Below are 10,839 nucleotides of genomic sequence, written 5' to 3' on the forward strand. Positions count from 1 at the left end.
AATATATAGAGTATTGGTAATAATGAGTGGTAAGGGGGAAAAAAATAAAGCAGAGAGGGGGGATATAAGATGATGAAAGAGCATATTGAAATTTTAGGTAAGGGCGGGAGCTCACCATGACAGATTGGGAGGAAATGAGAAGGTCAGCATGCAGATATCTGGGGAAAGGGTTCCAGGAAGAGAAAAACAGGAAGTGCAAGGGTCCTGGGGCAGGAGCACCCTAGGAGTATTTGAGAAATATATGAAGACCAGAATGCTGGAGCAGAGATATGGGAAGCCAGATCATGTAGAGCTTGTGGATTAAAGTACTTTGGCTTTTTACCCTTAGTAAAAGGGAAAACTGTTGGAGGGTTTTGAGCAAAGGCACGACAAGATGTGACTTAGGTTTTCACTATAGCCTTCAGACAGTATGTTGAAGAGAGGCAGGAGTTAAGGAGAGAAACAAGGAGACCATTTTGGAATAGTCCAGCATGCAGGGTACGGTCCCTGCAAGGGGGTTGGGGTGGGAGAAGGGTCCAGGTCCCTGATCTATTCCGACAGTAAAGCTCGCAGCATGTGCGGACAGCCTCCAGACAGACTGTAAGAGAAAGAAACTCAAAAGTGACTTCAGGTTTAATGAAGCTGCCCCTGGCTCATTTAGAGAAAACCACAAGGAACTAGACTGTGTGGGAATCCTAGGAGCTCCATGTTGAACATGTTTTAATTGAGATATTTGAGTGGAAATGCGTGTCAGGCGGTTGGCCGGGAGCCTGGTGTGGAAGGAAAAGATCTTACTGCGGATGTGGAGCTACGGGTCATTAGCACCCAGTTCCTGAGAGAAGAAGTGAATTTTGCCAAAGCGGTTTTTATTGACCACGGTTTTCTTATAAGAGTGAGCTTCCAGGTCCCTGAGAGTGAATAAAGGAACGGACAATGAATGGTCAGACCGTATCTAAAAATAAAACTCTGACCCATCATCTGCAGCAACCAGACCAGGAAGTTAGCCTGCCAACTTTAGATCAGCTTGTAGAAAGTCAGACCACTATCTCCAGTAACAACCCAGGAAGCCAAACAATGACCCCTGGGACCATCAGCCCCAAACAGCCAGGACTTGATTAAAATTGGTAGCTTTCCTAATTTTTGTCCCCATTTCCAACTTAAGACCAACCAGAGAAAGTCTAACACACCCCTAACCGATCAATAGGGTCCCCAATTCTAGTTAGCTCAACTTCAGCTCCTCAAGGTCAACAGCCTCCAATCAGGGCACGCCTGAAACCTCTTTCTTCTATAAGGCTTTCCCTCTCCTGTGCCTAACTTCAAGTCCGTGACGAATGTCAGTGATGGTGGCTTGCTGACAGCAAGCTCTGAATGAACAGTGCTTGGCTTGTTCTTATTTGATTGGTCTTGCTTTGGTGTCCACATTTCCCATCATAGCCAAATGACCACTCCAGTAAGGAGATGCTCCAGGATAAATATGGATACAGTTCCCTCTATAGAGAATACCGTGATATTCGCAGAAAACTGTCTTTTTGGCTTCCTGGAAGTTAAAAAAAAATATTTAAACGTAGCATTTGTTGTCAATGCGTTTGTATGCCTCCAAGAACGATCATGTTAAATTGGCTCTTTTCTGCTATGAAACAGCTGAGCCCAAACAATTAATTTTATGGTCAAGCAGTTGCCCTAATTTGGTTACTTGCACAGAAATAACCAGAACCGTAATGGTCTATTTATTTTGTGCTAATAAAGAGTTGAATTTGGCTTGGTCTAAATCATTTGTTAATTTTTTTTTATCGTGATAGTGGGTTTTTTTTAAAAACAGATACATTGGCATTTCTATTATAAAAATTCCACAAATATTATAGTCAAAAGACTTGAATAGAATGGTTAACATGTTCACATATTTTAAAATATGTGTTTTTCAAATACTTAGCTACATTATTTGATCACTTTCGTGACAATTATTTTTCAGTTCCCGATTTAAAGGTTAAAAAGAAGCTGAGATTTTTATGGCCATTGAGCAAGATCCCAGTTTGGAATTAGATGGGTAAGGAGTGCACTTGCTGGGATGAACACTGGGTGATGTACAGAATTGTCGAATCACTAAATCGTATACCTGAAATTAATATAACAATGTGTGTTAACTGTACTGGAATTAACACCTAATAGAAACAAAGCAAATATTTTGTATTGGATTTCATGAGATGGTGGTTAGACTTTGTTTCCATTAGGAGGCAACTTCCCCTTGGGCAATTCTAGCACCTGCTCTAAGGCTTAATTCCCTCATTTCTTTTCTCTTTCTTCCTTCCTTTCTTCCTTTTCTTTTTTCTCTTTCTTTCTTTCTTTCTTTCTTTTCTTTTCTTTTCTTTCTTTCTCTTTTCTTTTCTTTCTTTCTTTCCTTCTTTCTTTTTTTCTTTTCTTTCTTTCTTTCTTTCTTCTCTTTCTTTCTTTCAAGTTTGTTTATTTAACAGAGCCCTGTGAGGGCTCAAACCCAGAAACCAAGAGATCACGACCTGAGCTGAGATGGAGAGTCCGACGCTTCACCGACTGAACCACCCAAGCACCCCTCAGTGTCCTCATTTAAGGCAGAGATGGCGGTATTTGTCCACTGAAACTCACGGGGCTGAGTTGCAGATCTGGCGAGACAATGCGTAGGAAAGAGTTTTGCAAGCTAAGTGCTAACAGCAGTGCAGTTTATTATCACTTAATATTAGCTCCTATTCATTTCAGCACCTCGAAGCACCCTGCAAGTATTCTAAGCCCCGGCCTCCCGCGGAGTACTTTGCTGTCCCTGGCGGGAGCAGCGCGGCTCCCTTCGTTTTGGTGGTTGGTCTGGGGCATCTCAACTGCCGGACATTTCCCTCTGTCCTGGGAAACGCGCCCAGCGCGCGTTGCACCAGACTCGGGAGATCAGAAAGCACCCCATCCGCTCACTTAGCCACGTGGCACTGTTAGGCCTGCACACACCCGCGTTCAATAATGACTTGTGAGCAGCAAAGCCTCATCCGTCCTGCACCGCCTCCAGAGCCTCCCGCCCCATCCCAAGGGCTCACCCCTGCATCTTACATGGAGGGCGTATTGTATTCTGGCCTCTGGGAGAAAACAGCCTTTCTCCCAGGGGAAGGAATGCAGATAATGGGAGGCTTTTCAGGATTTCTTGATGTCCAAAAACTATTGAAACCCACCCAAAGAATGTTCCCTCTCTGACGAGGGCTTGCTTCTTTTACTCAAGTCTCTGCCCAATCGGGGACTTTGTTTTCCCCCCAATTAGTGGCCTCCGGACAGGTTTGCAAGTGGAGCCTCCAGAATTGCGCGGAGAAGCCGGCTGCCCCGTGGCTTGGTCGCTTCCTGTGACCGGAGGCTGCCAAGAGTCAAGTGCGCGCAGGGGCTTCTCTCTCGGAGCTGCGTGGCCTTCCTGGCGAGGATCAACTTACCGCAGGGAGAGAAATCCTTCATTTGACGAGATCCCCGAGGGACGGTTTATACCTGATCTTGTTTCTCATTCCGCAAATGAGTCAGCGATACTACTAGTTAATCGTCCGCCGGAAAACGATCTCAACACTTGACTGCATCTCCCACTAACACCTAAGCAACCGGAATGCCTGATCTAAAATGCAACGTGATCAGGGGTGCCTGGGGGGCCTAGATGGGTTAAGTGTCTGGCTTCGGCCATGAGCTCTCCGGTTTGTGAGTTCGAGCCCCGCGTGGGACTCTTGTGCTGACAGCTCAGAGCCTGTGTTGCATCCACACGACTCCTGAAACAGAATGCTACGGGCACCAGTGACAGTCACAGCAAAGTTTATTACAATGAGAGGCAAGGCCGACCGATCGGGACCAACACTCTTGATAAGAGTGCGGCCTCCAACAGCCGGGGTACAGAGTTTTTATAACCGATCACATCGTTTTATCATCACCTGGGAACAGAACAGAGAAACAGTTCCCAGATGAGTTAGAAACAGTTGCCGGATGAGGTGATTATTTTAGACTTTCTGCCGCTAAGTTGCAACCAGTGGATCTCCTAGACCCTGCCTCTGATGCTCTTTTCTTTGAGCTTTTGTTTCCTTCATTGGTGAAGCCTGATTTATAAGAGAATGATGCGTAATTTACAAGAGTAAAGCAAGGCTGTTATCTCTTGACCTTCAGTGTCAGAACAAAGCTGTTATTTCTCAAGCTACAGTGTTAGCCCTACACTCCAATCTAACCCTTACACCTGGAACCTGCTTCGGATTCTGTGTCTCCCTCTCCCTCTCTGCACTCTCCCCCACTCACACTGTCTCTCTCTCAAAATTAAATAAACAGTAAAGAATTTTTTTAAATGCAATGTGATCTTTACTGTACCTTCTTAAATCTTAGCTTTTCAAATGTATAATCATACACAACACAGATTTTAGCTCAGCATTGTGTTGTTGCACAGAGATCTGTGAATGACTAGTCCATTACTCTCACAAACGATAGATTTGCTCCAAAAGGCGATAAAGAAAATTTTACAATAAAATCATAACAAGCCTTTATTTCAAGGTAGTATCTTACTTTTCTTTTTAACTCAAAGTAACTGCTAGATGTCATCTTATTATCTCTCATCATAACACACAACTCTGAGGCACTCATTAAGGAACACACAACTCTGAGGCACTCATTAAGGAACCACAATATTTTATGCGACAGGTGAAGCAACAATAATATCACTTTGTTTTTTTGATTTTTGTCCTCGACATGCTGGGGAAGTTGATTGTGAGTTGTTTCAGATCTCCAGAATTATGACTGTCCTGATAATTCCACCCAAACAGGCTCCAAGACAAACATTGGTGGGGTTTGAAGTTAATTTTTCTTTAATTATGTGAACAGTTACTAAATTCTCTATTTTATAATTACATTAATGTTTTTAACCTTTTATTTTGTAGGGACAGACCACCGCAAAGGAGTTTAAGGGCTTCTGGTGCTGCTTTTGATCTTTGTCAAGTCCTCAGTTCTCACAAAGTCGAAGAGCAAAAGAGAGGGAATAAGCAAAGGATGGCCAGATCACAGATAAAAATAGAACTTTGACTGGCAACCTGCAACAACTCACCCAGGGAACCACCCCCTTATCTGCAACAAACAGCCCCGTAAGCCACCTGCTGTGAGTCAGCAAGGGGGTCAGAAGAGACCTCCCCCCAAATATGAGGATTATTTTGAGCTCCTGGCAATTCAGAAACAGCAGGCACAAACAGAGCTCCCGCTCCTCCCCCAATCTGCTGAGAAGCAGAGCACAAAATCCCCTTTGTGAGGGGCTCCCTCTCCTGCCCTAGGAAGAGAAGAATTAGTCACGGAGATGGCTTGGCTTCAGTCTGCATAAAGCAACCTCCCTGAAAGAACCCTGGCCTTTCATTGAGTTTCCCTCCCCATGTGTTTACTTTCCCACAGTTCACCGCCCCAAAGCCCACACCCCATTTCCTCTGTGTAGACACTTCTCCACAGTCTGCTGTGCTTTTCTAAAAACAGTGTATAAGCTCCCAGGTCTAACCCACAGTGGATCTTCACCTCTCTTCTGCGAAGCCTCTGTGCACATGTGAAATAAACAGTGTCTCCTGTTAATCTGGCTTTTTATTTTTTTCCTCTCTTTCATTTTCATACTCCAGCTACTGAAATTAAGAGGAGAGAGAAAATGCATTTTTCCTCGCGTTGCAGCTTTGGAGACCCACATGGGATGGCGTGGGCATCCCATTGTCCTGGGGGGCGGTTGGGGGGTTGTAGCTGAGTCTGGAGACATCTAAGCCGAAAACGCAAAAATCCTTACCAAGGCAGGCCTCTCTGACTTCTGTTCAGAGTCCAGGCACATGAGGGCAGTAAGCACGTCTCGTCTAAATCTAAATCAGCAGGAGAAACCACTTGAAGGAGCTAGTTCTCTGGACATTACTCCAGGGTGACTCTCAGTTTGGGGTCCGCATTGGTTATTGGTTCTTTTCCTTCCAGGGACAGCATCGTTTTCCTTTTTATGTCGTATGTGTCATTCGCCTTAAGGAGGGGAATCACAGGGTAAGATTCTCCTTCTGCCTCGTTTGATATCCTGAGAGCTTGGCTTGGATCTCCCTAGCTTTCGACCTGCCAGCGGTCTGCCTGTTGGGCCTGAGGTTGTTTATTGTGAGGTTGGGGGCACTGAGAATTTGTGATGGGCTCTACTGCAAATGGGAGGCGACCCCCGCTTCCTGATGTCCTGCTGACCACTGTCAGCTGTCAGAGTGTTCGGCTAGTCACTTTGGAAGTGACTCTAGACCATATCGTTTGCACCTTCTTGTGTTCATGGTTAAGCTATTAAAAAAAAAAAAAAAAAGCTTATTGGTTTTACTTTTGAGTCACATTTGGAATAGGTACACATTTGGAAAAAATTTTAAGGTGCTACTTGGAAACAAATTAGATATATTACCCACTCAAACGACCTTTAAAAACATCCAGACAGCCGCTTAGCATTTCCAAAAGGTTCCTTGCCCAAAGTTTAATTCACAGTCTCCATTAGATTACGTATCAGGGAAAATCTTAAAAGTAATCTCCACTAATATTGGTAAAAAGTTTTAGTGGTCATTGATTGTATAATCTTAACTTGTTCCATCTTCCAGAAACACAAATTGGATCTATTTTATATGGACCTTGTGACTTTGTATTACTGTGTTTACCTGACTCATGGCTAACATTGTTTTTCATTCAAGGATAATTAACATATGGTGTTATGTTAGTTTCGGGTGTTCAGCACCATTAACATATGGTGTTATGTTAGTTTCGGGTGACTCAGCAATTCTATACATTACTCATGTTCAAGATAAGCGTACTCTTAATCTCCTTCTCCTATTTTCCCCATCCCCCCTACCCACCTACCCTCTGGAAACTACCAGTTTGTTCTCTATATTTAAAAGTCTGTTTTTCGGTTTTTCTCTTTCTTAATTCGTTTGTTTTATTTCTTAAATTCCACATATGAGTGAAATCATATGGCATTTGTCTTTCTCTGACTGACTTATGTCCCTTAGCATTATACCCTCTAGATCCACCCATGTTGTTGCAAATGGCAAGATTTCATTCTTTTTTATGCCTGAGTGATATTCCATAGCATTTGTACCATATCTCCTTTATCCATTCATCTATCAATGGACACGTGGGTTGCTTCCATATTGGCTATTGTGAATAATGCTGCAATAAACACAGAGGTAAATATATCTTTTCAAGTCAGTGTTTTTCTTTTCTTTGGGTAAATACCCAGTAGGAGAATTACTGGATCATATGGTAATTCTAATGTTAATTTTTTGAGGAGTCTCCATGCTGTTTTCCACAGTGGCTGTGCCAATTTGCATTCCCACTATCAGTGGGACATCCCACATCCTCGCCAGTGCTTGTTATTTCTTTTGTTTTTTATTTTAGCCATTCTGACAGATGTATAGTGATATCTCATTGTGGTTTTAAGTTGCATTTCCCTGATGAGTGATATCGAGCATCTTTTCATGTGTCTGTTGGCCATCTGTATGTCTTTAGAAAAATGTCTATTCAGGTCCTGTACCCATTAATTGCATTACTATTTTTTTCTTGTTGAGTTGTATAAATTCTTTGTATATTTTGGATATTAACGCCTTATTACGTATATCATTTGCAAATACCTTCTTTCATTCAGCAGGTTGCTTTTTTGTTTTGTTGATAGTTGCCTTTGCTATGCAAAAGCTTTTTATTTATTTTGGTATAGTCCCAATAGTTTAATTTTACTGTAAGATCTCTATCTGCATGTATGTCATGAATGTATATGTATGTATGTTACGTGTAGTGGTATTTTTCTACCTCTGGATGGTATTACCAAAATGAACTTGTAAAAGAGCTCTGTGTTAACTTACTTAGAAAAAAATAAGTACCTGTATCAATGAAATATTCATAAAATTCTCAGAAATATAGAAACTAATATGATGGAGTTTGGGGGTGATGGTGGCATTCGAAGCCGATGGCCAAGAAAGAACTCTTAAAGACATCTTTAGTGCAAAAAGGTCATTTTATTAAAGCATAGGGACAGGACCCGTGGGCAAAAAGAGCTTCACTGGGGTTGTGACGGGTAACCGATTACATACCTTCAGGTTGGGAGGGGTTATGGATAGAGTAAGTCTCTAGAGTATTTTGGGAACAAGGTTTCCAGAACCTTGAGAGGTTTGGTATTGTTAGGAAAATGCCATTTATTACCTGTTAGTAAAACCTCGGTCATGAGACCCTTCAGATGTGTATCAGGGGGGCATAAGCTTGGAGTATGATTGCCAGCATATATCTTGGGGGTGTTGAGATAAAGGAAGATTCCAAAGGAATTTTTATATGTTAAAGTAGACTTACAGGACCCCGGGGAGGCCAGGATAATGTTAAGCCTAGATTCCCTTTTGCCCGTAGTAAAGTGTCATCATTGATGCAGCTGAGCTCCTAGAGGGAGGTCACCTTGCCTGTTTCAAGGACTCGTCACTGGGCTGTAGGCAGTAAGGGAATTTCATTTTTCATTTGCCTCTGTTCCCCACATCACCACGACAAGCACTTAAACCCCCTTATATGTCGATGAGGGTGGTATTAGGGCTCCAGGAAATGGAGTCTATAGGTTTCTGGAGATTAAGCTATGGATCAGATTGCCTTTTCCTTGCAAAGGAAAGTGAAGGAGGCTCCTGCCCTGCACGACTGTGATCTCCGTCAGTCAACCATCTGCTTTCTTTCCTTTCCCCTGTTCTGGGGCAGCCGGGAGTGTCTGAGAAATAGCACACATATCCCACCTGGCGGGGGGGGGGGGGGGGGGTTGCTGTTAGCCTACACTGTGTCTTCAGCCTGCCCTACGCCCCCTTGTCATAATATATGTGGTTTTCAGGAATAATCTTTGGTGAATAAGGCTAATTTAATGCTGTTGGTTTAGCTAAAACATGTATGTCTTCAGAGCTGTCTGCATTATATATAAAATCATTTCTCCTCAATATGGAAAACCCTAAAGCTTTTTTTTTTTTAATATAAACCATGTTGGGGCGCCTGGGTGGCTCAGTCGATTGAGTCCGTGAGTTCGAGCCCCGCGTCGGGCTCTGTGCTGACTGCTCAGAGCCTGGAGCCTGTTTCGGATTCTGTGTCTCCCTCTCTCTCTCTGACCCTCCCCCACTCATGCTCTGTGTCTCTCTGCCTCAGAAATAAATAAACATTAAAATAATTTAATATAAACCATGTTGCTTTTATTTACCTTCAAAATCGTTTATTGTCACTGTGGTTAAATGGATACATAGTCACTCTACTTGGGTTTACTAGTAAAATAAGCTGATGTTATCGCTATTACATATTTGAGATTATAAAATTATAAAAGCATTCTAAGAACAAAATGTATAATAAAAATAAATAGCTTGATCCATGTCAAAAAACAAGTAGGCAGGAAGAGTTATATGTTTAACTTTCAAGTTTTTTACTTCTGTGGTTTCTGATGCTTGCCTGTCATGCCCATGTTACAAAATTTGTGAACAGGAAAGCAACTGAAGGTAATGGCTAGTTTTGTCTAAAGCCTCATGAAATTTTCACGAACACTCCAAGCATAATTATTAAGATCACGTGGGTTAAGTGGATGTAAATGAGACAAAATTTATAAACGAACCTTTGTGCTTCCAAATAGCTTCCAAAATCCTTTTGGTAACCGTAAACCTTGAAACTATAAACTATTTAAAAGGTGGATATTAATTCACCGAGATGATCTGCGAATAAGCCAAAATACTAAATAAAACCGTAATTGCTAGACATAACTTTCAATTTATCTACTTTTAGTCTCTTATTTTTACAGGAAGGCTAAAAAGATACTTGGGTCTGTTAGGAAACATGGGGTTTGGGAGAAGGGGAAGATGTTGGTCAAACGGTACAAAGTTCCAAATGATTAAGCTCTGGGGTTCTAACAAACAGCATGGTGACTATAATGAACAGTATTGTGTTATGTACCTCAAAGGTCTTTTTATACTTTAAAGTTGTTAAGACAGTAGATTTCAAACGTTATTATTGCAAAAGATGGTAATTATGTGTGGAGATGGGTGTGTTAACGAACCCTATTGGGATAATCATTTCACAGTATATGTGTGTATCATATCGTCACTTTGTATCTATGTTAAACACCAATAATAGCAAAGCTGGAAAAAAAAGATACAGGAAAGATTACTATAGCCAAAAATATACACAAAATTTCTGAGAATAGTTTCACTGGAAATGTATAAACCTTTTTTTTGATTAAAACTATCAAACACTCCTCAGGGCGCCTGGGTGGCTCAGTCAGTTAAGCGTCTGACTCAGGCTCAGGTCGTGAGTTCCAACCCCACCCCAGCCTCACTGCTGTCAAAAAGAGCCCACTTTGGATCCTCTGTACCCGTCTTTCTGCCCCTCCCCTGCTCACACTTTCTCTCCCTCCCTCCCTGTCTCTCTCTGTGTCTCTCTCTCTCTCTCAAAAATAAACATTTTTTAAATTCTAAAACCCTCCTCAAAGACACAAATGTAGATTTAAATGAAATATGAGACAATATTCTTGCAATGGGATGCCTGCACATGGTAAAGATGTTCCAAATGAAAAGACGAAAGGTTGACGGGGAACTTCACGATGGGTGAGAGGCTGACAGCGTCCCCGATCACAGCACCACTGAAAGTGGAGTAGCCAGACCTCACGTGCTTCCTTGTCTGATGCAATTGACAGCCCGTGGCACCCTGGATGGAACATTCGCGCCAAAAGAATTCAACCAGAATCTGATCAGATGTCTCCGTGTAACTGCCGGTTCACAGGAGAGAGGACAAAGAGAAACATCCAGAGAATACTCTGGGATGTCATCAACCAAATCCACAAAGTCTAGAGGACAATTTATTCTAGAGAAGGAAGAGGGTACCGTT

The sequence above is a fragment of the Panthera uncia genome, chromosome F2 (assembly GCF_023721935.1).
Source record: "Panthera uncia isolate 11264 chromosome F2, Puncia_PCG_1.0, whole genome shotgun sequence".
In the NCBI taxonomy this organism is placed as follows: domain Eukaryota; kingdom Metazoa; phylum Chordata; class Mammalia; order Carnivora; family Felidae; genus Panthera; species Panthera uncia.